Source organism: Balearica regulorum, chromosome 1, assembly GCF_011004875.1.
Source record: "Balearica regulorum gibbericeps isolate bBalReg1 chromosome 1, bBalReg1.pri, whole genome shotgun sequence".
NCBI classification, from domain to species: Eukaryota; Metazoa; Chordata; class Aves; order Gruiformes; family Gruidae; genus Balearica; species Balearica regulorum.
The window spans coordinates 195,654,697-195,679,405 of NC_046184.1; the positions used below are offsets into that span (position 1 = coordinate 195,654,697).

Here is a 24,709-nt window from a genome sequence, read left to right on the forward strand (position 1 = left end):
ATTCTTGTCCAAAAGCATTTACAAGCTGATTCCTGCTCTGCGGACTTAATTCCAGCTGGGATGCTGATCCTTAGGAACAATTCAGTAATGGTGTGGTTGTACATGGGAAACTAGTAACTTAGAATCACAGAATCATTTAGGTTAGAAAATACCCTTAAGATCAAGTCTAATTGTAAACCTAACACTGCCAAGTCCACCACTCAACCATGTTCCTAAGCACTACATCTACACCTCTTTTAAATACCTCCAGGGATGTTCACTCAACCGCTTCCCTGGACAGCCTGTTCCAATGCTTGATAACCCTTTCGGGGAAGAAGTTTTTCCTAATGTCCAATCAAAACCTCTGCTGGCACAACTTGAGGCCATTTCCTCTCGTCCTATCACTTGTTACTTGGGAGAAGAGACTGACACCCACCTGGCTACAGCCTCCTGTCAGGTATTTGTAGAGAGCCATCAGGTCTCCCCTCAGCCTCCTTTTCTCCAGGCTAAACAACCCCAGTTCCCTCAGCTGCTCCTCATAAGACTTGTGCTCCAGACTCTTCAACAGCTTCATTGCCCTTCTTTGGGCACACTCCAGCACCTCAATGTGTTTCTTGTAGTGAGGGGCCCAAAACTGAACACAGGACTCAAGGTGCAGCCTCACCAGTGCTGAGTACAACTTCTGTAATCCACCTAAATACATCCAGCAAATCATTCTGCAGGTTCTCCACTCAGAATACTCAGCTGCCCACATAATTTTGTGCTAAGCCCAGTATAATACTGGTAGATACAGGTCTCAGACATCTGGATGTGACCATCTCACATGAACTATCTTCTGCCCATACAGCTCCTCACAAGCCCTCACCAAGACTAGATCTGCAAGTCAGTTCCGGTGACAGAGCAAGACCACATGTTGACAGTCACTTGCTTCAAATAGTGAGAAGTTAAATTCTATATGCATGCTGTTTTAACCACGTAAATTTTATTAGTGATCTGAGTAACAACCATTTGTTAACACTATACTTTAAGGAGAGGTTATTTTCCCCCTCTACTCCGCTCTCATGAGACCCCCCCTGGAGTACTGCATCCAGCTCTGGGGGCCCCAGTACAGGAGAGACATGGAGCTGTTGGAGCAAGTCCAGAGGAGGGTCATGAAGCTGATCAGAGGGCTGGAGCACCTCTCCTATGAGGACAGGCTGAGAGAGTTGGGATTGTTCAGCCTAGGGAAGAGAAGGCTCCAAGGAGATCTTATTACAGCCATTCAATATATAAAGGGGGCATATAAGAAAGCTGGAGAGGGACTGTTTACAAGGACAAGGGTGAACAGCCTTAAACTGAAGGAGGGTAGATTTAGATTAGCTATTAGGAAGAAATTCTTTACTGTGAGGGTGGTGAGGCACTGGAACAGGTTGCCCAGAGAGGTTGTGGATGCCCCCTCCCTGGAAGTGTTCAAGGCCAGGTTGGATGGGGCTTTGGGCAACCTGGTCTAGTGGAGGGTGTCCCTGCCCATGGCAGGGGGGGTTGGAACTAGGTGATGTCTGAGGTCCCTTCCAACCCAAACCATTCTGTGATTCTAAGATTCTAAGCCTTTCACAAAGCATAAGAGAAAAATATATCAACTTTTGACCTCAGCTGCTGTCCTTTCCCTCTGTCCCTGCTGCTGTACAGAGCCCCGCAAAGCCAACCGCAGCATGAACTCCATCTCATGAGGTTTACCTTGTCTGCACAGCAGCCTAGCAGCCATCGTAGGCTTGCAAAAGGCCATATGGACTGGAAGCTGCTGACTGTAGAGGTCTGACTGAAAAAATAAAAGCTTCCCCATGTCAACATGACTTGTCAAAAAAACCGTGATTCATGTATTGCAGAGCTAGAAATAGAAAGCAATGCTTTCACCATAGTGCTGATATTTGAGTAGCTTCTTTTTTAAAAAGGGCAAACAGTTTGTTCCACTGAAAGCTTGCTTACAACTGCAGTGACTGGGCTCAATTTCAGTAGAAATTAGAATTGGTTTTTTTTTTTCAAAAGGCAGCTCAATTCTATTAAAGGTTAAGAAGGTAACAGACAAAAACAAATAAAAATCAACACTAAAAGCACCTTAAGAGAAACAGACTGTACAGAAGAAAAATCCATGGACACTGCATGTGCAAAGAGAAAAGTAGAATCCGGAGTATTAGCAAATGACAAGCTGAGACAGAAGCTGAGGTCTGCTAGAAATCAGACAAATGAGGTAAGGGAACAGAATGCAGCACTCCCCAACCATATATCCTTGAAGTTATGAAAAATATTGTCACATTTAATTTTATTCTAGCAAAGAATTGTTCTGGGAGAACCACCTTACTAGTAAGACTTCTGGGAAAGTCTGCAAATTCTAGTTCACTTCTTAGTACATGAAGTAGTGAAGTCAACTCTAGCTAATGTTATATTGGACTCCTACTGGATACAGGTGAAACATTTAACCAGAAAATTATGATTCACTACAGGCAAAGGGCAATGCTCTATTTCTTTTGCAACTGGAAAAGAATGTGTAATCTTAACCAATATCTAATTTACTTGGATATTTTAAAAAGACAATTTCTCAAACCTAAAAACAATCATGAGCAAAACTGAGCAAGAGGAAATAGTCACACACAAAAATATAAAGAGGATCTGCTAAGAGATGCTTTATTACATGCCAAAAAAAAAATCACTGTGCTACAGCCATGAAAGGAAGCTTTTTTTGGGTGAAGAATCCTGGCTAAGGAGAGTGACAGCAACAGCAGAGAAACCTGTAAAACAAACCCACAGTACATAACAGATGGGGAAAAAAAGACACTGATAGCAATGAATACAAATTAACATTGCAGAAATGCAAGTAAATGATGGAAGAAAAAAAACATTAAAAGCTATGGTGAGGTTTATGACAATAGGAGCTCCTCCCAAAATGGACCAAGAATAAGTGAATGCCAAGGAATGACTTCTATAATTGACTATTCCAGATAAAAGTTATCAAACAATTCAGAAAGAGACAAATGTATTTGACAACTACTTCTACTCTGTGTTCAGAAAAAATGTGAGATGCTATATTCACATCTTACAGTGATAATGACATACCTCCCATGCCACCAGTAACTGGGGAAAGCTTTAAATAGCCCCTCAGTTAAAATACCGCATTCAAGAGTAGAAGGCAGATGTATGAAAAAAGTTTTGATTCAATGACTGCTTTTAACAAACATAGGAACACTAGAAGTTCCTGGTGACTGGAAAGAGTTAATATCAAAGTAGTGTTTAAAAGGGTTAAGTGGGATAACCTCAGCACCTATGGAACAGTTAGCCTGACAACAGTAGTAAGCAACAGCAGGGAAAGGTTATCATGGGACACAATCAATAAGGCATTGAAAGACAGTAGCATAATTAACACTAATCAACACAGCTGTATGGAAGATAGGCCTGGTCATGTAAATCTGATCATTTGTATGCAGTTACATCATCATTTGATAATGGTAATGTGCTGACAGATCATATTTCTTGTCCTAATTCCACACTATGCAGCAATTTAAAGTCATGCTATACATAAAATCCTGAATTAAAAGGTTTACCATACTACATCAACACTGCTCATAGTAAATGAATTTCAAAAGTGGCTAACCAAATGGATAACTAAATGGATAATCAGCATCCAGATAATAGAGTCCTTGTCAGTCCAGCAGGAAAAAAAATAAGGTACAACATTTGGAAGCTGAAGAGAAAGGCAAGGCTCATTATTTACTGGAACAATTTACCTGCGACATGGTAGACTCATTACTACTAGTACCCTTTAAATCAAGGCCTTGGTCTCTTTCAGAAAGATATACTAAATAAAGAAAAATTAAAGCACTACTGCTGATATATCCTGCATTTCTCTGACCTGCACTGAACAGGCAGTAAGAATAGATATTCATGTGGTCCCCTCTGGTCTCTAAATTTATAAGCCTAGGAAACAATGACCCAGACATTATTAATCCCTCTGGAATTTAATGCAATAAGTATATCACGCTTAATCCATCTGATACAGTGTCTTGAGTATTTCTATGGGATTTCAACTGTAATCCAGTGTTAAATTACTGGATAGCTGTCAAAATACTATCAAGTTTCTTCCCTGAATTTCTGATTTTTAGCTAAAAGCAGCAAAAATCTATCCTTCTTTGAAGCATCTAACTAGCTGTTTGCATAAGTATGGAGCCATGGTATTAAACTTTTAATCCACAACTTCCAACGTAGACCACTTTAAAATACATTTCCTAAGGAACAGGTCAGAGTAATGCTATCAGAACAGTATTTCTGTGGTGTGTCAGGAAACCACCCATCAGGTACAGCCGTGACTAACTTCACATAAATCTCTCAGACAGGGTTATGCTCCTCCATACCCATCATCTTCCCACACAGTGCTCCAAGATCAGTACAAGAGAGGTGAAAGTCACATTATCTCCAGTAAGCACACATTATTTGGTCCTGCCTATTTGAAACAAAACACAGGGGTTTGAAAATGCTGCTGTTCTTGACAACTCTAGAATGGGAAAACATGTTCTCCCAGGTTTACAGCAAGCACTCAAATTGTCAAATAGCCTCCTGCATTTCTTGCTCTATTCAACATCTACTTCTGACATAGTTTACCCCTTCAGAAGCTGAACATCTCTAACACTCACAGAGCAAATTCATTTCAAAGATTCTCAAAGCTTTTTTCCAGCTGATGACATTTCATTTCAAATCCTGCTAGCCACAGGGGATCAAAAACTTCAAGCTGATTCTCACAGGCCTTACTTTGAATGCCATTGACATGTCAGCTCAAGAAGGAAGAGGACTCATTAGTGAAACAAGCACTCAGTACCTGTTAACAGTGAAACAACATACCTTAGGGAAGGGAACGCTTTAATGCGACCTTTTAGAGAAAACTAAGAAGTTACTTCCTCTACTCTTTTTTGTCTTACATCATTTAAATGTGATTACGGAATGCCAAAACATTGTACAATTCCATTATTTGGATATTGATACAGTTCTTTACATAATCATCAAGCACTAGAGTCCTCAACCAAACTGGGAAATCCACAGGCATATATAGAAAATTAAGACTACTCAGCAGGATTCATCCTTATTTCTCACTTCAGCTTGTGTTCTTCCAGCTCTGCAGCCAAGTTCCAAATCCAGGGTCCAGCCTTTCACCTTGTCTAGTTAATGGCAGTGGGACAGCTGCACACAGGAACACTCTTTATGAGGATCCAAACAGCAACTCTTCTACCCACAAGAGTCATACAGCTTTAGCCTCACTGGCTGAGTTAGAAGACTTACAACCTCAGCAATGAGAAGGCAGAAGCAGTTGCAACTGCTTTTAAATCAGAAGTCCTTTGTATATGGGGAAATGCATAAAAGACATTTTTGTACATCCTTTGCATCACTCAGCGGAGTGTCCTGCAAATGTCCTCAAACTGAAGATGTGCATTGCCCTATGCCTTCCCTTCCTTCATGTGGGGCAACAGAGTGCTGGAGCATCACATGCCACCTGTAAGCCCATAAACACTGATTTCCCTCATCTGATGTTTAGCTGCCTGACTGCTGTGGGATCATAACCAGGATGCACATGCCACCTAGATAGTAACACACCAGTTCAATCACTCATTTCACAGCCAAAATTACATCCTCTCTGAGCATGACTGCTGCTAAAGAAATGGATTTTGACTTGGGTAAGGGGTGGGATATTCCTCCCCAAGCTCCAGTGACCATATAGTTCCTATCACACTGCACTGTCCCCAAAGGCATCTGCGTGTATGAATAGTCCCTTGAAAGCCAGGTATCATGCCATGATGATGCCTGCTTCACCTTCATGAGCCCTACCAGTCCCTATCGACCCCATAGCCTGGGTTGAAGAGGGAGACAGACATGGTATAGGATTTCCTATGTTGAGGACTGGGATGGTGGGAATGTCCTTGCCAATGATCAGAGTTTGCTTTCTCTTTGCTCTCATCTGCCCTCAGATTACCATAGAAACACCCTGGGTGCCTCCTCACCATTTACAGTGCTGCATGCTAGAGATGTGCCCCCAGGCCTTGCTGGGGTCCTGACCCTCTCCCAGTGCTGGGTGCTTTTGCCAGACATTTCTGACTCCAGGTCAGACCAAGTCCAAGTCTCCCCAAAGGAAAGAGCAATGCTTATGCCAGGTTACCATCAGAACTTCTCCAAGCTGTGCTTTATCACTTCAGGGACAGAATCAGACCTGGACCCAGGAGATGCATACTCAGGGAGGCATACACTGGGCTATGTGGACAATTGTTCTTGCCATTCCTGCCCATGGTTGCTCAGCCAGCAGGACACAGCAGACTGTCACACCCTACTGATGCACAGGGAAAATCAGCCATGAGCCTGCTGTAAAACTGGAGATAGTATAAGACCACAAAAGGAGACTTTGTCCCATCATGTCCTGGCCATCACAGAAAAAGCAGCCTCAGAGCTCTGGTTTTATTGTCCACCAGAGGTTACCCCTGGCCAGGTCAAAGCCAGTGATGCACCTAGCCAGCCTGCTTGGGTGTAGGCTGGGAAGAGGCAGCCTGGGGCCTCCCTCACCCCCTCCAGGGTTTGGCAGTACCCAATACAGTCAGCCTCCCTCCAGAGCCTGCATTGTCCTATCATTTGATGCTTTGGGGCCATTGTTAGCCTGTTACTGGTAGGCAAAGAACCAATGCCCCCAGACAAGTGGCAAATACTGCTCCGCAACTTGCCAGCATAGCTGACTTTTTTTTTTCCAGGTAAAACATCATAGCTGACCTCCCAGAGGCTCTGGCAAGCATTGTTACTGCTCATGACTGAGCAAAACCTACAACACAACTTTACCAGGATCCATGTCATGGTCATCTCCCAGCCTACAAAGTTACGCCTTCCCAAGCATGAAAGACTATCTTCAAATATTGTCATATCTCAGAGTAATCGGATCTAGTTTAGATATGTAGTACATTGGTTTAGACAGTCAGATTTTCAATATATACTATACCTACCAAACAGAAATCAAAAACATTAGGAAAGCAAAGGTCTATTTTTGTTCGATAATTCTCCCTCCAGTAAGAGTCTCATAGTCTGCTTTGAAGTCACCTTTATCTCTGTTTTTCATACAATTGTTAGAAGGAGTTTTCTTTTCATTGGATAGACTAGCACTAATACAAAAATCAAAGACAACTTGCAAGAGTTCTTTGGTGGCAAATACATTTAAAAGAACAAATCAGACATAACATGGAAGATAAACTTACCCAGAATGCTGGAAAAACAAAGTTTATTTCCATTGGTGATAGTTTGCCCTAGAAGACAGTCCCAGGGTAGAAACCTTTAAAAAAAACAAACAAATAAAAGACTCATTAACCTCATGTTGTAGGTAACAAGGGCATACACCATCAAATCTTTTGTAAACACAGTGCTCAAGTTTAAACATCCTGCTCTTCTGATTATGATCCTGTCCAAGTTTCCTGGCATTAGCTCACAGATAAGCTGGTCCATGTTAGAAGTGAGTGAAATGAAAAGGGGAAGAGGATAAAAAAACTTTGTGAAACAAAAACTCCACATTTTCTGTTCCTCTTCCTCTTAACTATCTTTAGATTAAGTCAAGACTTTCAAGTCTAATTTAGGTACACAATCTGAAGGGGAAGCACAGATTAAGCCTAGTCAGGTTTTAATGTATTTACAGAGCTCGTTGTTTTTAAGGACTCTGTGCTATTTGACACCTTGTCCCTCTGTTACATTTTGATGGGATAAGGTTGATGTATTGCTGGTATTCAGGGAAATTTAGCTGAATTTGCTTGTGATGAGATCACCACAAAAAGTATGGAGGGAAAGAAGGGAAAAAAGAAAGGGTAAGCAAGATTATCCAGAAAACACACAGAAGGAGCTTCTCCCAGACGTCAAGAAAAGATTGCAATCACAAGAAGTAAACATTGTGAATCAGAGAATGTGAGTTGTTATATCAAAAGGTAACAGGTCAAGGCAGAGGACAGAAAGCCAGTCCTGAGATTTGATAAGAGGTCATGAGATGTGGTTTTATCAGTAGTGAAAGGGGCTAAAGTCAAACTGTTGAGAATCAAAGATGAAACTAGAGGAGGATCTCCCAAGTAGGACTGACTAGATCATAAGATGACAAAAAAAGCTGGAAAGGGGTTTGGTTTGATTTTAAGATTATGTCAGAGATGTGCATTTATTTGTATTATGATGGGAAAGAGACAAGAGATATTAGAGTGAAGAGTTGAGGTATGAGTGCAAGGAGGACCAAGAAGAGGGATGTGACTGTGGGACAAGCGGAGATCAGAAGAGACTTGAGAGTATGACAGAGGAAAAAGTCAGAGAAAGAAGGGGGAAGTCATATGACACTTTTTTCCTTGTGGTAAAGAGCAAGTGGAGAAAAGTTAGATTAAAAGCTCAGAATGTATTAGAAGATGGAAGATATAAATGGGATTTTAGATAAGAGATTTAATCAAATGGTCTTTTAAAATGTTTTATTCACATGAAACTGATGGTCATCTTTTATAAATGTCACACAAATGTGGCAAAATCCCAAACGCAAAGTAACTCACAGCAAAGCATGTTATAATTACAATGAAATTTATATTTTAATAAGAAATTCCAGGTGTATTTTATTTTTTTTCCCCACCTTCCTTTTACTAGCAAGGCAGATGGCTCTTTTCAAATAACTCAGTTAATTTAAGTTGTATGTTCAGCCTCATTAGCCACCATCTCCATTCCCCTGCGGTTTTAATTAGATAGGTCGCTTTGTGCACAGCTACCTCAAACCTCCCCCCCCAAACAATCCCACAACATTGCTTTTATGTTATCATTCTTCAAATGCTCCTAATTACACTAGAGGCAGCCAAGGTGATTGGGGCAGAGCAGTGCCCTCCCACGGAGAAGGCAAGGCAGGAGCAACAGCAAGGCACACACACCCCTTGGGCAGGGTTAAGATGTTCTTCCACACTGATTTACTCATTGTAGTCAAGACAACCCATCAGTGTGACATGCTCAAGTGAAGGGTCAGATCTTCAGCATGGGCACCAAATCCCAAGCACATGAAGCTGACTTCTCCCAGCAGCCTCCTTCCTGCTCCACAACCCCCATGTTGGTCCACCACCTCCACACACAGCAGATGAAGTCACAGGAACAAGGTCCTGACACCCCACCAAAGCTGAGGGACACAGGAGCCCCCTGAATTCAGGATGAAACCTGGCTGCAGCTCTTCCCCCGAAGAACCACCCTGGCAAGCTCAGCACATCCCCCCAGATGTCAGACCATTGCCCTGTCCCAAAAAAACAGAAAAGGGTTCAGGAGGACCTGCCTCAAGGGTCTGACCTGGCCTTTAGTCCATTTTTTTTTTAAACAAGCACAGGAGCAAAGGTACCAAGATCATGAGGTGACCTGTTTCCAGCTGGAAATGGGGGTAAAGGCTGATGTTTCAGGAAAAAAAGGAAGTGGGGAGGATCAGCTCTGCCAGTAAGGCAGAGGATTTCCGCTTCGGCCCCTATTTCCACTCTATTAGCAGAAAACGACTGCAAATCCAGCGAGCATAGTCGGCAGAAAATCCCTCAGAGCAAAGAACCTCTGCTCCACAGCTGCCCTGCAGCCCCAGAGAGTGCGGGGAGCTCCGCACCGCTCCCAGGCTATTCCTGGCTGCCCAGGGCCAGCGGCAGCGCAGCAGGGATTAGAGCAACTTGGATTTGTTACGTAAGGGACACGTTGCTCGTGGCTTCTCTCAAATCCCAAAGACGTTGCTATTATGTAATGGGAACAATCAAACAGGGCAGCTTTTCTGTGATTTGAATTTTTTTATTTTTTTTTTTAAAGTGCTGAGCAGCTAAAAATGATCGTTCTGGGTCTGTCAGACTCAGTGTTATGTTTTCCACTCTAATCAGTTTAACCTTAAAGCTGCTGCAGCTTACAGGGACAGTGACTCAGCTCTCACTTCACCCAAGGCCTTGAGATCCAGGAAGGTGAAATACAGCAATCTTTGTCCACCTTCCCACCGGGTCTTCAGTGGAAGGGCAAAGCTTGTATCTTCTGAACTGAGCCTGAGGGCTTTCATTTCTTCAGCATCAGTATCTCACTGGCTCTATTGACACTCAAGGATTATTTACATGAATAAAGACTGTGGACCTGTCCCTGAACTTTGCTGTGTGGATTGGACGGTGGCTGTGAGCCCCCTGACACTTGGGCTTTCATCAATGAAAAATGCAAGCTCATCTGGCAGAATCTCCAGAGTTCCTTGTCTTCTCAAGTTATTACTGTAAATAATTATGATGGTAATGCACACAATTTTACATTATACATCTATGCATCCACATCATGTTATTTAAGAAAGTAATGCATATTAACAACAAAATCCATTGTTTGACCCAGTTGTAAGCCACTTAAACCATGCATTTGGTGTGTGCTCCAGCAATATCAAGGATGGGTAGACACAGATATTTCAGGAAGTCCTAGTTGGTAATTTGATCAAGCTGCTGTAAATCAAGATTAGCACTTTGCCCAGTCTGGTTTTGTTTTAGAAGCTTACTCATTTCTTTCCAGGTAACAAACTATGTTTAAAGGAAGTTTTCCATTCTTTTCAAATGCTCTTTTAAAGTTTTCTTAACTTAAGATCTGAAAAAGGAGGGGAAAAGCACTCTTTTCTCCAACCTCCTATCTGTTCTAGCCTTTCAGTCTTTTAACACATTGAAGAAACAGCCCAATTTGAGTGCCAATGCTGAATACTTGTCTTAGCATTAAAGCCCAAATCCCTTACATTATTCAGGGTTTAATGCTATCCAGACTGTGACCGTGATACAGCACTTGCTCCTGATCTCCGTAATGTTTCTCGTCTTGTGCGTGCAGCCATTTGATTTCACCAAGGCTCATACAGATAGTTTCCAGAGATTGTTTTACTACTGTTCCCATTTTCAAGCCACACTACTATATTGCATCAACAGCTAAACACTTTTTCATCATAACAGCAAGAGAAGAACCTCAGATACCAATGGTCTGGTAGACCAGAAGGAACACATTCATTCTGAGAGTGTGGCTCTACTGAGCACACTCAAGCGCTACTTAATCCTGAAAGTCTTATCTGTGCCCAGCGTCCTGCCAGCTTTCCCTGTGCGTAGAACATCATGATTCCTCCCAGTATTCTGGCATGAATAAATTATATTGAGCTTGGAAATGCCTAATACAAAGCTTTATTCCCCCCCCTCCCATCACAATCTAATTCTTGTTCAGTAACACAACATACCCTGTAGTGCAGAAATACATTATTTGGAGTCATCCAGTCCCTCTGAATCTGTCTGGCAGTATAAACTTGAGAATTATTATGAGGATCGCCTTGGACTGAAAAAATCTCAGGTGGCTTAAAGGGTTGTTGTTCCACATGCCCCATGCAAAACTTGGCAGAGACAACACATGCCAGAGGACAAAAGCCCTATTGGAGCATCTCTGTTCAAGCTATCCTTGCCTGCCAGACTGGCTCTTTGGCAGCCTTAGCATTTTGCCATAACTTAGAGCACCCTGTGGGGATAATAAACACAGAAGTCAACTCATTTAGGATAAGTTATCAAATAGTTAAAATTCAAAAAGTAAAACTTAACAGAGAAACTAATTAGCCCAGCATGTGGTTTAGATGCTTGTTTACTTTTTAACTCTGATTTCAAAGGGAACTCATTCTCCTGTAAGTGTTCAGTGATTATGCCCATGAAGTGAAACTCACAGCTGTGCAAAGAAGAACAAGTTATGCCTTTCTTCCAGCTCTGCATCCCATGCAATAGCTGCTTCAAAGAAGTTTATCTCTGGGCAGAGCAGCCCTCAGGCTCCTATAAGGAGCAGCAACCTGTATTACATCATCATCTAAATTAAGAGTCATGATTGCAGGCTGGGAGGGGAATCCAAGGAATTTTTTCAGCTGATACTTTTGCTAGTTTTGAGGATTGCATAAAATCACTGATCTGTATGTGATGTCACTAACAGCAAAAGCCTGGGAACTGCTGCTATACCAGATGCTTCTGAGGATTAAGTCATTTGCAGAGATTTTTGATGTGGATGCTTCTGCTGGAAGAAGACAGACTTCTCCATCCACAGTGCCTGAACACCCTGCAAGAGTGGGCCAGCATACTCCTCCCAGTTTTTGGACAGGAAACTAAGGTGCTGTCTTAAACCAACTTTACCGCAATTATACAGGAACATAACTTGGATGTCCTTACCTCCCAGCCGGTGCACCACTGACACCGCTTCCTGTGCGGCACTATGGGCTGTGTCACACTATGCCACAAAAGCAACAATAACTTTTCCTTCAGCAGAAAACAGTTCCTGCCCCGAAACGTGAAGATTCACTATCCCAGGAGCTTTGAACCTGTTTGCCTGACTGCCAGCTTTATAGCCACTTAATTGAAAAAGAAAATAGAATTCTTTAAAGGAATTACTAAGGTGACTGCTTAAATAAAGTCTTCCAGACAGCCCTTTCTCGTACTGAAGACCTGTTTTTCAGATGTTTTGACTGTTTTACAGATACTCCTTTTGGCTGCAAAATACTAACCTATTAATCATAACAGAGTAATATGGGACAGAGCTTTAATTGGTATAAATCACTTGGTTGTGAAGTTACAGCAATTTATATCAGCTAATCATTTCCCCTTTTGCTTCTCACCCTACAAATCCTCACTAAGTAGGTCTTTCTCATTAAATCAATGAGAAGGGACAATCAGGTGGTTATAGCATTTGGCCATACTCCAGAGGTCTTTCTGGTGACCTTGGGTGAAGGTTTGGACTTCATCCTCTTCCCAATTCCCCAGTGGAGAATCCAGAATAGCAAGATGATACCATGTAATGGCAATGGACAGAATAAACAAAGGTTTTTGGAGAGCAAGGCATCAAATGCATACCCAGCAACAGACAGTGACAGTGTTCCCAGGCTCGTGAGGATGCTATTTATATTAGGACAGTGCCAGAGTAAGTTATACAAATATCCATCAGAATTATTTTCTTGAAGAAAGACTGTTTCAATGGGTTTGAGTTTGCAATACAAAGTTCAGGTACTGAACAAACCATCACGCATTTCAGTTTTGCTGCTTTTTGCTACTTTCTTTCCACTTGCAGCTACTTATGGCTTCTTTAACAAAACCGACTGCAGAGTGCTCAGTAAAAGTTGCATTTAAACAAGGCCACTATAATTATAAATAACTTATGATAAAATGCAATACTTGTGCAGGGAAAGCATTTGCTAAATCAGCTGTGCCTCAGTATTTTTAGCAAACCTCAGCATCCAGTCAGGGGTGGAGGGGAAGAGATCCTCTTGTACTGCTTTTTGCCGGCATTTCAGCAAATACCTTTACCAAGATGCTCATTATGATGCCTAGATCTTTTCTCCTCCAGAGTGTTCAGTCAACTATTAAACTGACCACTGTGTATGAGTGTCTACTGTACTGCGCTTCACTTCAACTACCATTGTGTGACTCTCTGGAGAGAGCACTTTTCACTGGAGCCTGCAATTCTGGCTGAATTCTGTCCTACGTTGATTTCTGGTGCTTCCTCCATGAATTTAGGAAATAGAGGGTGCACACTGGAAGCTGAAAGTTTTGGTTTTCCTAACTTATTAGGAGGGAGGACCATTTCTCAACAAAGGCCGTGCAAGGAATTCAGTAGCTGATGTGCTGTTGTGCTTTACAGATGTGGAGAGCTGCACTTCTGCAGTAGATGTGCTGCTAGCTCTTCTCTCCCCATCAGCTTCCTAAATATCTAGCATTGCTTACTATACCATGAAAGTATTTTGCATAGAAACACACACTCCAGAAATTTAAGATAGGAGTTTTAAGCTACTTTCTTCTTCATTACAGTCACTATCACTAACACAACAGACAACACCCTATGAAACTTTACCACAGAAGCAGCTTTGCTGTAAAGAAATGAAAACCTACCTACCTGACCCAAACCTACACCTGGCATTTGTTAGATCTGTAGCCAAATACCTCCCCCTGTCCTTAAAGAGACAAACATAAGGAAAGACATGGTATCATATCAAAAGCTACTTCAAATAAACCACGTGGACACAGCCTTGCAAACATTTTCTCAACCCCCTCCCCTCATCTCAGGCAGTGATTTCCAAACGCACAGTGCATTGCTCAAGGGATCACTTACAGAATCCCCCTTTTGTACATTAAGATAGGACTTTATTCTTCAGAAATTAAGGTGATGACAAATCCAGCAGAATGAGAAGTTAAGCCTCATTTGCTCACTGCTACCACTCTCCTGCAGCACAGGCTGTACTGCTCTCCACAACAGATTGCAGAGAGGGGAGACAAGTAGCCGGGTATCTTTAATTGCATTGGAAAAGGGCAGAACGGTAAAGAGTTTATGTCACAGGGGATATAAAAAAGCCCGCATCCCTGCTTGAAATTGGGGATAAAAACAATAAAACCCACAAACACTACACTGAATGCAGAGAGCGTAAAACAATGCCTGTATTAAAACACACAAACCAAAACAAGACATTTATGCATCACGTTATATCCAGCTCAATTTCTGCCAAGTGCCTCCTTAACGCAGTCACCCATCACAAAGTTAACCTGTATGCAAACACTTGACATTTAATTATTTTGTTACTGATGCCTTTATATCAGTAAATATTTCTAATGCTTGACCCACTGAGAAAATCTATTAATTTTTTGATCCTTAAAATTTTTAATGCAATGATAAATGTCGAGGCTCCTGCTGGCTTGCTCTTTGCATATTTAGAGTTATCAGGGATCACTGGCTCCCTAACAGCAATGCCCATGGGGAGCACAGGCTGGTGCTAAGGCTGAGGCACAGCGCACAAACCCCCTCTACACTGCTGTTACCTTCGGGAGACAGGGACCAGGGCGAAAGAAATACAGGCAAAGGTAGCAAGGGAGATGAAACGAGGAGGAGGAGGGGAAAGTATTCAGACTCACCTGAACAGAGTTGGAAACAAATGACCCAGATGAACAGCTCTTCAAACAGAGTCTTTTTATGTGAATAAGGAGACCTGGACCCACTGCCCTATCTTACACAGATTTGTTACCTTTCCCTTCTTACTGTAACACCAGCTTACAGTAGCTGCTTTATTATCTTTCATCATACTTAAGAAAAAATAATGGGAAGCCATTTAACTCCATAGAAGGGTCAGAGAGCAACCGGAGCTTTAGCACCGTGAGCCGGTGGGATGCTGTAACTCGGAACTTGCCCTGAACCCTCCGCTCGCCCGTCCTGAGTGCTCGGCCCTGGCCAGAGGTCCCCAGCCACCCCGGGACCCTGCTCCCGGTGGCACTGGCACGCCGGTAACACACTGCTGGCACAAACCAGGCAATTCTGGTCTTTGCCTAGATGCCGCACAGAGAGCGATGCCCATTTGAGCCTGCCCATTTACAAGCATCCTCAAAACTTTTGGCTGAATAGATTTGATAATATACAATAAGCTGGGCTCGCTTCGCTATCCCACCACCCAGACGTGTGCCTTCACATCAGGTAGCGGAGAGGAGCAGCCCACAGACCTCCCGCGTTCCCGGCGTCTGCATTTCCCCCCGCGCAGGAGCCATTCCCCATCTCAGAGCGGGTTTTGCCCACGTCCCGTCCCCCGGCCACGGCGCTGCCGGGACATCGTGAGAACGGAGCTCGGTCCCCCCCGCCCCGGGACACCCGCCAACCCCGGAGGTGCGGAGCTGCGGCTGCGAAGTCGCGGCGGCGGGAGCGATGCGGGGCAAGGAGGGGACACCCCCACCCACTTCCCGCTGCCCCGCGGAGCGGAGCCGAGTCCGCGCTGCCCGCGCTGCGACAGGGGATGCGCGGCGCTCACCTGCCTCGGTGGTGCCGGTGCCGCCGCCTCCTCCCGCCGGCAGGACGGAGCGGCGGCGGGGCGCGGGCCGTGTTTATATAGCGGCGGGGCGCAGCCGCCCAGCAGCGCCCGCCGCCGCCCGCGCCCGCCGCCGCCGCACCGAGCCGCAGCGCCCCCTGCGGGACCGCGCCGCGTCCTGCGCCACCGCCCCGGGAGAGGCACCCCCGCAACCCCCCACCACCCCCCGCCCCCCGGCCTCCGCGGGACCGCGGCTCATCCCTAGCGCCACGTCCCCAAAGGGACCCGCCGGGGAAGAGACAGGCATCACGACAGAAGTGGCGATATGGACAATACAGAAAGTTCTCGTGATTGCTTCGGTGGGACGATTCTGTCTGTGCCCCTTTTTCCTGGGAACTGACATGATTCTGTGCGCAAATTAACACCCAGTGAGCAAACAGGTGGTTTGTGGTGGATTATTGAACGGGGATTTTCCTGGGAATGTGGGTACCTCAAATGACGTCAGACATCACGGCAAGGCTTTCCGTTCCTTGGCCGCCGCTCTCCGGTTCTCCCTCGCTCCAGGTTCATTTCTCTTTCGCTTTAAAATGAGCAAGAAAATAAGTAAGTAAATAAATAGGCAGACAGACAAATTTGCTTTTCAGCAAAACTTGTAACTCAAACAGTAATCTCCATCACTTCTGCTGTGCTTAAACTCTTGCCCAGGGGTTTGACTCCCATTAGGGGAGCAAGTTTTGTGATATAGACAGAGGTTCTTTATTGTACGTTTGAAGCCTTATCTACATCTACAGCCTGCGTTACAGCTATCTCTGTCAGTATTGTTATATTCCCGACGAGCCAGCGCTCATTGTTTCAATCAGCTGTTAAAATCGGCAGCAGGCACGAGATCAGATGGGAGTTTTATGATCTGTGTCTAATGCTGGGCAACTCAATTAATTTTTACGAAGTCCTCTGGGCAAATGCATGAAGGTCTGTTCAGGAGGGAGCGGTGAAGGGGTTCCTGGTTCATGAGGCTGGCCAGATGCCACACGGCATCCTCCTGCCTGGGAGCCCTCACAATGATGCCTGGAGGCACCAGAAGAAGAGCCAGGAGCTCAGGACCTACATGCAGAGGCATGAGACAGCAAGTGCCTGGGAGTCTGGGCAGACCTGGGCAGAAATGTCCGTGGTGTACATTCCAGCTCCAGCCTGGCCCTTTGGCAGTTGGGATCCAGTATAGATAGCATCCTGGAAAAACCTTTCCTTACCCAGTGCCCATCTGATCAGGCTGATGTTACAACCTGATACAGCAGGACAGTCACTGTCACAGGATACATCCTTATTTCCCAGGCACACAACAACTCCTTTATTTCTGCCTGTGCTCAAACACACTGTGCTTGCATCTGTCTGCAGTCTGAAGTGCCAAGTACTATCCCTGTGGCACCATAAGTGAGTCTCTTATCCTTAAAGGACCTTCCTTTAAGGTTTGTCTTCCCTGCTGAAAAAGAAGCAGTGTACCCCAGCCCTACCACGCTGGACTAAATATAACCTTGAGTTACAAAGACAATGGAGATAAAGCATCTTTGCTGATAAAGTCACTGAGAGCATCCCTCTGGCTGGCACAAAGGAAGACCCTGACAAGACAGGCACTGGCAGGTTTAGCTGTGGTGGTTTACAGCATGAAGCCCCCCTCACCACCACCACCCCACCACCACCCCAGGTCTGCCAGAGCTTTATAGCCCCCAGCAGAGCAGGCAGGACAGGAGACATAGCCGCACCTCGGTTCACAATTCAGAATGTTATTTATGTTCAAACCTTGAGCTTATCTATGGTTAAAATAAGGGGAGGGGACCCTGAGGAAGTGAATTAAACCATCCAGCACCTCAGACATTAATTTTCAGAAAATAGCAGTGCCATTTGTCATGTCCAAAGGCATCACCACAAAAGCGTTGATGACAGGGACTTACAGAGGAGGCAGGCTTCCAGCACCCTCTTTTACGTTAGTACTTGAAAGGACCCACTGGCTGTATTAGAACAGAGACAAAAACTGAGAAAGCCCAAATTAATGCAAAATATTAATCGGACTACCAAGACCTATTATATGGGGAAAAAAAAAAAAAAAAGTGTGCACTGAGTTTCTTCCCTCAATAGAACATTTTTGCAAACAATTGTCACTCCCAGCACTTGACTTCTGATTGCGGAGCTATTGCACTCTAAAAGATTATTCATGCTATTATCATACCTAATTAAAAGCTACTTAGCTGTAGAATGTGGGCTCCACTTTATTTTTAGATTCTGTGCTGAATATCTGCTGTAGATAATTCACATAAACTTGTTTTTCTTCAACATTTGGAAGAGAGATTTGTAGCCCATAGAAACATACAATGAAAGATTTCTTATGCAACTCCAACAAGCAGAAGAGATAACAAAAAATTGTTGCTTACACTGTAAAGAGTAAAAGAAAATGATGAGGAACAGAAGGAGTATATGGCTTTTATAAACGTTTCAAGCACAGTTTCAAGCTGAAACCACTTTGTTGATCTGTTTAGGAACAGACAGTGCTGCAGCTACAGAGAGGTGGCAGAATAGCCTCACATATAGACCTGGAAATATAAGGCAGAGAGGTACCAGTGGCCCAGAGCAGGAACAGCCTGCTTGTGAGCATGCAGGACTGGTTACGGCCCTGATGGAACTGGAGAACTGAGCGATCACATGCCATGGCCGTGGTTGACCCAGCAACACCCCCAAGTCTCCCCACTGTGTCGTAAGAGCATGGATGGTTGGCACAGTGGAGGCACCTTTAGTTATGGACCCAGGCTTCGTACAAGCCTGGGTGTTTAAACAAGCACCAGGACATCTCAGTATCTGTGTTGGCACTGATGGACATGGTGGGACTACGGACCAAGCTGGATTGATCGTACACACTGCTTAATTGTTAGCGTGCTCCAGGCCGCAGTCTTGGCCAATGCCATGTAACGTGGCAGGGCAAGACAGTGCTTGGGCACAGCCTGAGGGGTGGCACACAGGAGGGACCGGTCCCAGCAAGCAGCAGAAATGGGACTGCTTTCCACTTCTTTCACCCTACGCAGTTTTCTAGCTCTGTCTCAGGAGGCTTTGCAGCCACAAGCTTCCCTCTTGCCCCACCCCAATCCATGCAATATTCTTTTTTATGCAATATTGTTTCATGCAATAAAACATCATTCTTGTCAGCTGCAGCACAGCTATTACATTAGTTCAGATAGCATAAATTAAAAAAAAAAAAAAAAAAGAAGACAAACATCTACACATTAATACCAACATCTTAGGGCCACAGGGGAACCAGATGGGAGACCAGGATCACACACTCTGCAGCATGGATACAGCCAGTCTGGCCACGGGATCAACCAGCAGTTCCTGGCTCTGTTCGCTTAGTGGTAAATACAGAGCTGGTGATGCCAGAAGGCTGCACAAGGCTTATTTCTCTGCAAAAATAAGCAAGAGGCACAATCGGGGTTCAGCTTTGCAGATTACCTGGGAACAATGAAAGTCAGGGGGAAAAAAATAGCCCCCCTCCCCCACCATGCTTAGATCAAGCTGCAACGTCATTTTAAGGCTATTAGCTCCAGAAGGTTTTTAAAAGGTTTTTGTACCAGGGAGGACGCAGCTCAGATCTGCACGACGGAGGGTCCACAGAGCAGCTCCTGGGCTGCATCACCAGGAACATGAGGGCACACGGAAAAGCTCAGGGCTGCCTGGCTGCCCCTGGTAAGTCTGTGGGTAGGTGACAGGCAGAACCTGCTGCAGGCAGGGAGAAGAGCTGCTGCCAGGCTGCTGCCTGGGGGCACAGATCTGCAGATGCCCACAGCTGACAGCCTGCCCGCAGCACCATGCCCAGCTCTGGCTGCGTAAGATGCTTAAGCTACTGTCTCCAAAGGGAAATTTTCCTTAGCCTCCCAGGTCTGGCCCACACACATTTTACCAGCAAAACGACAGCAGTGGAAAGCATGATTTTTTTTTTTTTTTTTAAATTTAGATAATTACTGTAGCCCTATCAGCTATTTTTATTTAAGCACCGTCTTAAACTTCAGTTACACCAGCTAAAACTCAAGTGCTGACATACTTGTCCCAGAATGAAGCTGTCTGATACTGACTTGGGTACCTTCTGGTCTGGAATAACTGTAACAACATAAGCTCTTTTCTACTGCATCAACACGAGAGGCGACTGTGTCACTTAAACTGTTATCAATGTAATAAAGTGGGACAACTCTTGTGTCTCAATAAACACTGAGGACCTGGCTTTGACTGCGACTGCTGCTCTTCTCGTTAGAGGAGAGACTGCCTTGTCACAACCCCCCAAATAAACTGTGCTGTAAAGATGTAGTGGAGCTCTATATAAATTACAGCTAAACCAGTTGATTCCCTCATCTGCGAATGTTGGCTGGATAACTTAATGAGAAACAAAAGGCTGCAGCCAGAGCAAATCTATCATGTAAAGCAAACAGTCTTGCCAGAAAAACATCAACTTAATCTATCAAGTCGATTGCTCTTTCATTCAAATTATGAGGACTATCTATCTTGTACACTCAAATTACTAGTGACTGAGAATCCTGCAAAAACATATTGCATTAGGCATGCTCGCTAACAGCAATAACCTGCCCATTTTTGAGTAGAGTACAACCAAGTGGCGAGGATGACTTCAAATACTCTTTTCAAATGGCTTGGATTATTTTAAGCTATAAATTCAAAGTCTTCTGGGATCACAATAGTTGCCTCTCTGAGCTGTGTTACTGCTTGATAACAGCAGTGAAACACTGCAGACAGATGATAAAGCAGTTCGATGTGAGCTCTTGTGAATGACACCATGGAAGAAATCTGTCCCACGAGACCCGAGGAATCCCAACCATGAAGAAGAGTAATTGCAGTCGGATAAAAATGGCAGCTTGCTCAACACATCAACTTCCTATCTGAATAAATATAATTGAGCACATTTGCTTGGATGAAGGGGACTCTTCATGCGAATAATTTCTGATCATCATGAGTAAGGACTGCACAATTTAAATAACATATATACAGTTCTTTCGTGGTTTTTTTTTTCTAATTCGTATTGAGGAAACATTACAGTTGAGGAAAACTCAGCTGTTGTGATAGCCTGAGCAGTATGACTTCCTGCATTTTATGAATTCTCATTGATTTATGCAGTTGCATACATATATGCATACGTATACACATACGCAACTGCATATATGGAGCCAGCAATCTGTTTGCAGGCCTGCATCTAGTGCCTTTTAAGCCACAGAAAATGGAAGGTCCTTAGATCCGGACAATTCCCATCCAAATAGCAGTGTCTAAGGATGGACACATCCCAGCAGAACCACCTCCCTCCAGCTCCTCTGCCAGGAGGTGGGATTTAGAGACTGGCAGAGCTCAGAACAGGAAGCCCCAGTGTTAAACCTCGAGTGCAATTTGGTGGTGACTTGTGCAGATTGGGCTGCCATCAGGTGAGTGACACACTGTGCCCAAGTTGCACCTTGCTGACCGTGGGTGGGGATGTCTGATTCTCCGGTTCTTTCTCCTCTCCAGCCCCAGCTAGCCAGCCTGCTCCCTCGCTTGCCCCAGCCCAGCTGCTTGTCGAACCAGTGCCCGAGCCTATTCCTTTCACTAACCCTGCTCAAACCACTCCAGCCATCACTGCACATAGTGCCTCCACCACTTGTTGGAGCTGCTCTGAGCCCCCCCCCAGCATTGCAAAAAACTAACACGACAACAAAAGCCAAGTGATTTGCCTTCTCCTGAGTTAGCGTGATGAGCTGCATCAGCAACAGGGCTGCGGCGTACCACTGGGGATGGAGGGCAGGAGGCAAGACCCTCGGAGACAGCAGCTGCGTGGGCTGAGGGCTGCCTTGGCATCACAGCCAGTCCTTGTAACGAGGGTTCGTTTTCTGCCAGGTCAACAAACAGAACTGCCCCATGAAGGGGCTCGGTGAGTGCCAGCATGTACATGAGGTGGGGTGGGGAGACCAGGAACAGGAAAGAATGAAAGAAGGACGTGGAGCGAAGAGAAGGACTTCAACTTTTGGCAGAGCTGTTTAGATTCGCTCAGCTGTATCATGCAACTCTGCTCGCTACAAGGCAGCAGGTCACCCAGAAAACCTTCCCTACTCGACAGCCAGGCCGGCTCCCCTTCCTTCCTGCACACATGGCCGAAGGGCTGCCCGAGGACTGGGGTGGGAAGAAGCAGGCTGGGGGAAGGACAGCCAGTGGGAGCCCCTGCTCCACCTAACATCAGTTGTGAAACCACAGCCTGAGCGTTAAAACTCACAGACCACGCTGCAGGCTGGCTTAGGGAACTGAGAGAAATTTTAAAAATTTCAAGAAAATGGTTTTAGAAAAACAATCCCTGTGCTATGTAACAAGCAGTTGCAGTTCCACAAATGAGGGAGCAGAAGCAGCAGAAGGGGCTGCAGAGTGCAGAGCGCAACGGCAGTTGCTGAAGGTAACATTGCATGCCATCCACGTTGCCTCTCCAGCCACCCGGAGAAACAAATGGCAGAAAGAAAGGACGTGTGTAGCCGAGTTGTCCTCTATGATGAGTGGAGGGAGAAGGGAACTACCTGTGCAGAAAGTGGAGATACACCTCTGTTCAGAAACCATGGGTAGGAAGAAGGACCTGGAACTAAACTTAACAGCACGTTATAGTTAATTTAGGGATACAGATGCACCCAGATCTTCTCCAGCAGCCCAGCAGCACCCCTTTGTCTGTCATGTCCCTGTCCATCACTTTGGAGATCCACCATGGATTGTTCAAGCTCCTGCGTGACCAACCATCCTCACTACTGTGTTCTCCATCCTTCACCTTGATTGACTCTTGATTCATCTGAGGAGGAGGGAGAGGAGGAGTGACTATTTTAATGTGACTATTAAAAAGCAGCAGCAAGAATGCTCTCAGAAATTTTACGTCAAGTGTTCAGCCTTGCTGGTAAAGTGACTGAATTCACTGGATAGTCAAGCAGTTTTCCCCTTCAGAATTAATGAAACAGAGGAGGATGTGTCAGAGACTTAAGAAATACAGCTTACATACACAAAAACAGTGTGAAATGATGTAGAGGATGAAGAGGTGGGAGCAGGATCATCTGGACCATCACCTGGAGGTGGCATGGGCTTTCCAGTGCAGTCTGCTGTCTTGGCTGCTTTATCCATGAGGATGAACACCCAGCACACATCTTTTACTGTGAGTGTTTTCAAGGCCTCTTTCTGAATAGTCATGTTCAGCATCATCTTCCTCAGATGAATCAAAATCAGTCAAATCAATCAAGCTGAAGGACAGGAAAAAGAGGATAATGCTTGGGCACTCAGTCTCGCAGACAAAGCAGCCAAGGTCACTTCAAACAGTGATCTGCTCGTTAATTCTGATGGGGAAAACTGCTTTGTTATCATAGAATCATAGAATCCTAGAATGGCTTGGGTTAGAAGGGACCTTAAAGATCATCTAGTTCCAACCCCCCTGCCATGGGCAGGGACACCCTCCACTAGACCAGGTTGCCCAAAGCCTCATCCAACCTGGCCTTGAACACTTCCAGGGATGGGGCATCCACAACTGCTCCGGGCAACCTGTTCCAGTGTCTCATCACCCTCACAGGGAGGAATTTCTTTCTAACATCTAATCTAAATTGACCCTCCTTCAGCTTAAACCCATTACCCCTTGTCCTGTCACTACACCCCCTGATAAACAGTCCCTCACCATCTTTCCTGTAGGCCCCTTCAGGTACTGGTAAGCCACAATTGGATCTCCCTGGAGCCTTCTCTTCTCCAGGCTGAACAACCCCAACTCTCTCAGCCTGTCCTCATAGCAGAGGTGCTCCAGCCCTCTGATCAGCTTCGTGGCCTCCTCTGGACTCGCTCCAACAGCTCCATGTCTCTCCTGTACTGGGGCCCCATTGCATAGCTTTTCAGGAACATATTCTTGGTGGGAAGCAGGGAGTATGGCTGTGTATGCTTTATTCACACTAGCCAAAGTAAGGGCTGAAGACACTTCACAGCTCTTCCAGGCCCATAATTTCAGTTTCTGAGGCACTGAATATTGCTGCAGAGTGAACAGACAGCCAAATGCACCCACAACTGGAGCTTTGCATTTGAAGGTGTTTATACTCCTGTGGACCCAGGCTGATTCTGGGGACTTAGGCAGGTTGGCTATGAGACTACGCTGCGGCGAGATGTTTGGACAGAGGGTTATGGACCTTGCCAGATCTGCTGGACATTCCCATTGTACAGGTTGCTAGCAATGCAATGGTCCGAGTAGGTTGCTGTAAAATCATATCCAAAGACAGCTTTCTCAGCTGCCTACTTGTCTGATTTTCACCACGGCTTTGCAAGTCAGTGGTAAGAAACCACACCAAACTCCTTCCAGCTATCACTGTTTGGACCTGTGATAAACCAGACATGTAGCATACATAGAGGAGAAGAACAACAGAGTAATTTCTTAACAGAATATTAGTTTCTGTTAGGATTGCTTCTTTTGAGGTCTCACAGTTTAGGATGCACTGTAAACAGTGACCAGGGAATACAGAGCATGGTTGACTCCTGTCTCAGTCAAGCCATCATTGCTGGAGCAATGGTAGGTCTACAGGCATGCAAATGCCTTTCTTTGCATCTCCTCCTGGGAGAGCTGGGAACTGTAAAAATCAAGAATAAATTGAAAACAGGACCATCTCAACTTTATCATGGTATCAGCTAGATTTCCTTGGAGTACATTTAGATAACAACACTAAAGAAAATAGCAGCTGGTTTACAGTAGAGCTGCTGTTACCTGTAGCATTCAGCTGCTGGCAGAGCTGCAGCAGGTAATTTTCAGGGAAAACTCATTGCATATAAGTATGTGAGGGAGGAAATCATAGCACGAAGGAGGACCAGAAGGAAAACAGCCGCTGCACAGTCACAGCCAGGAAAGCAAAGGGAACTGACACTTGTGTGGAT

General features: G+C 44.9%; 1 protein-coding gene across 6 annotated transcripts in view; it reads right to left on the reverse strand.

Annotated features, from left to right (window-relative positions):
- MTUS2 (microtubule associated scaffold protein 2) overlaps nt 1–15,917 on the reverse strand; it is a 327,334-nt gene extending 311,417 nt beyond the window's left edge. For 4 of the 6 annotated variants that reach the window (XM_075742076.1, XM_075742078.1, XM_075742073.1 and 1 more), the window contains exons 1-2: nt 15,785–15,917; nt 7,227–7,300 (exon numbers count right to left, since the gene is read on the reverse strand). The gene's annotated coding sequence lies outside the window, so the exon portion shown is untranslated. The remainder of the gene's footprint in view (nt 1–7,226; nt 7,301–15,784) is intronic. The other 2 variants (XM_075742079.1, XM_075742074.1) reach the window with 1 other exon arrangement.
- Nucleotides 15,918–24,709: the final 8,792 nt, after the last annotated feature.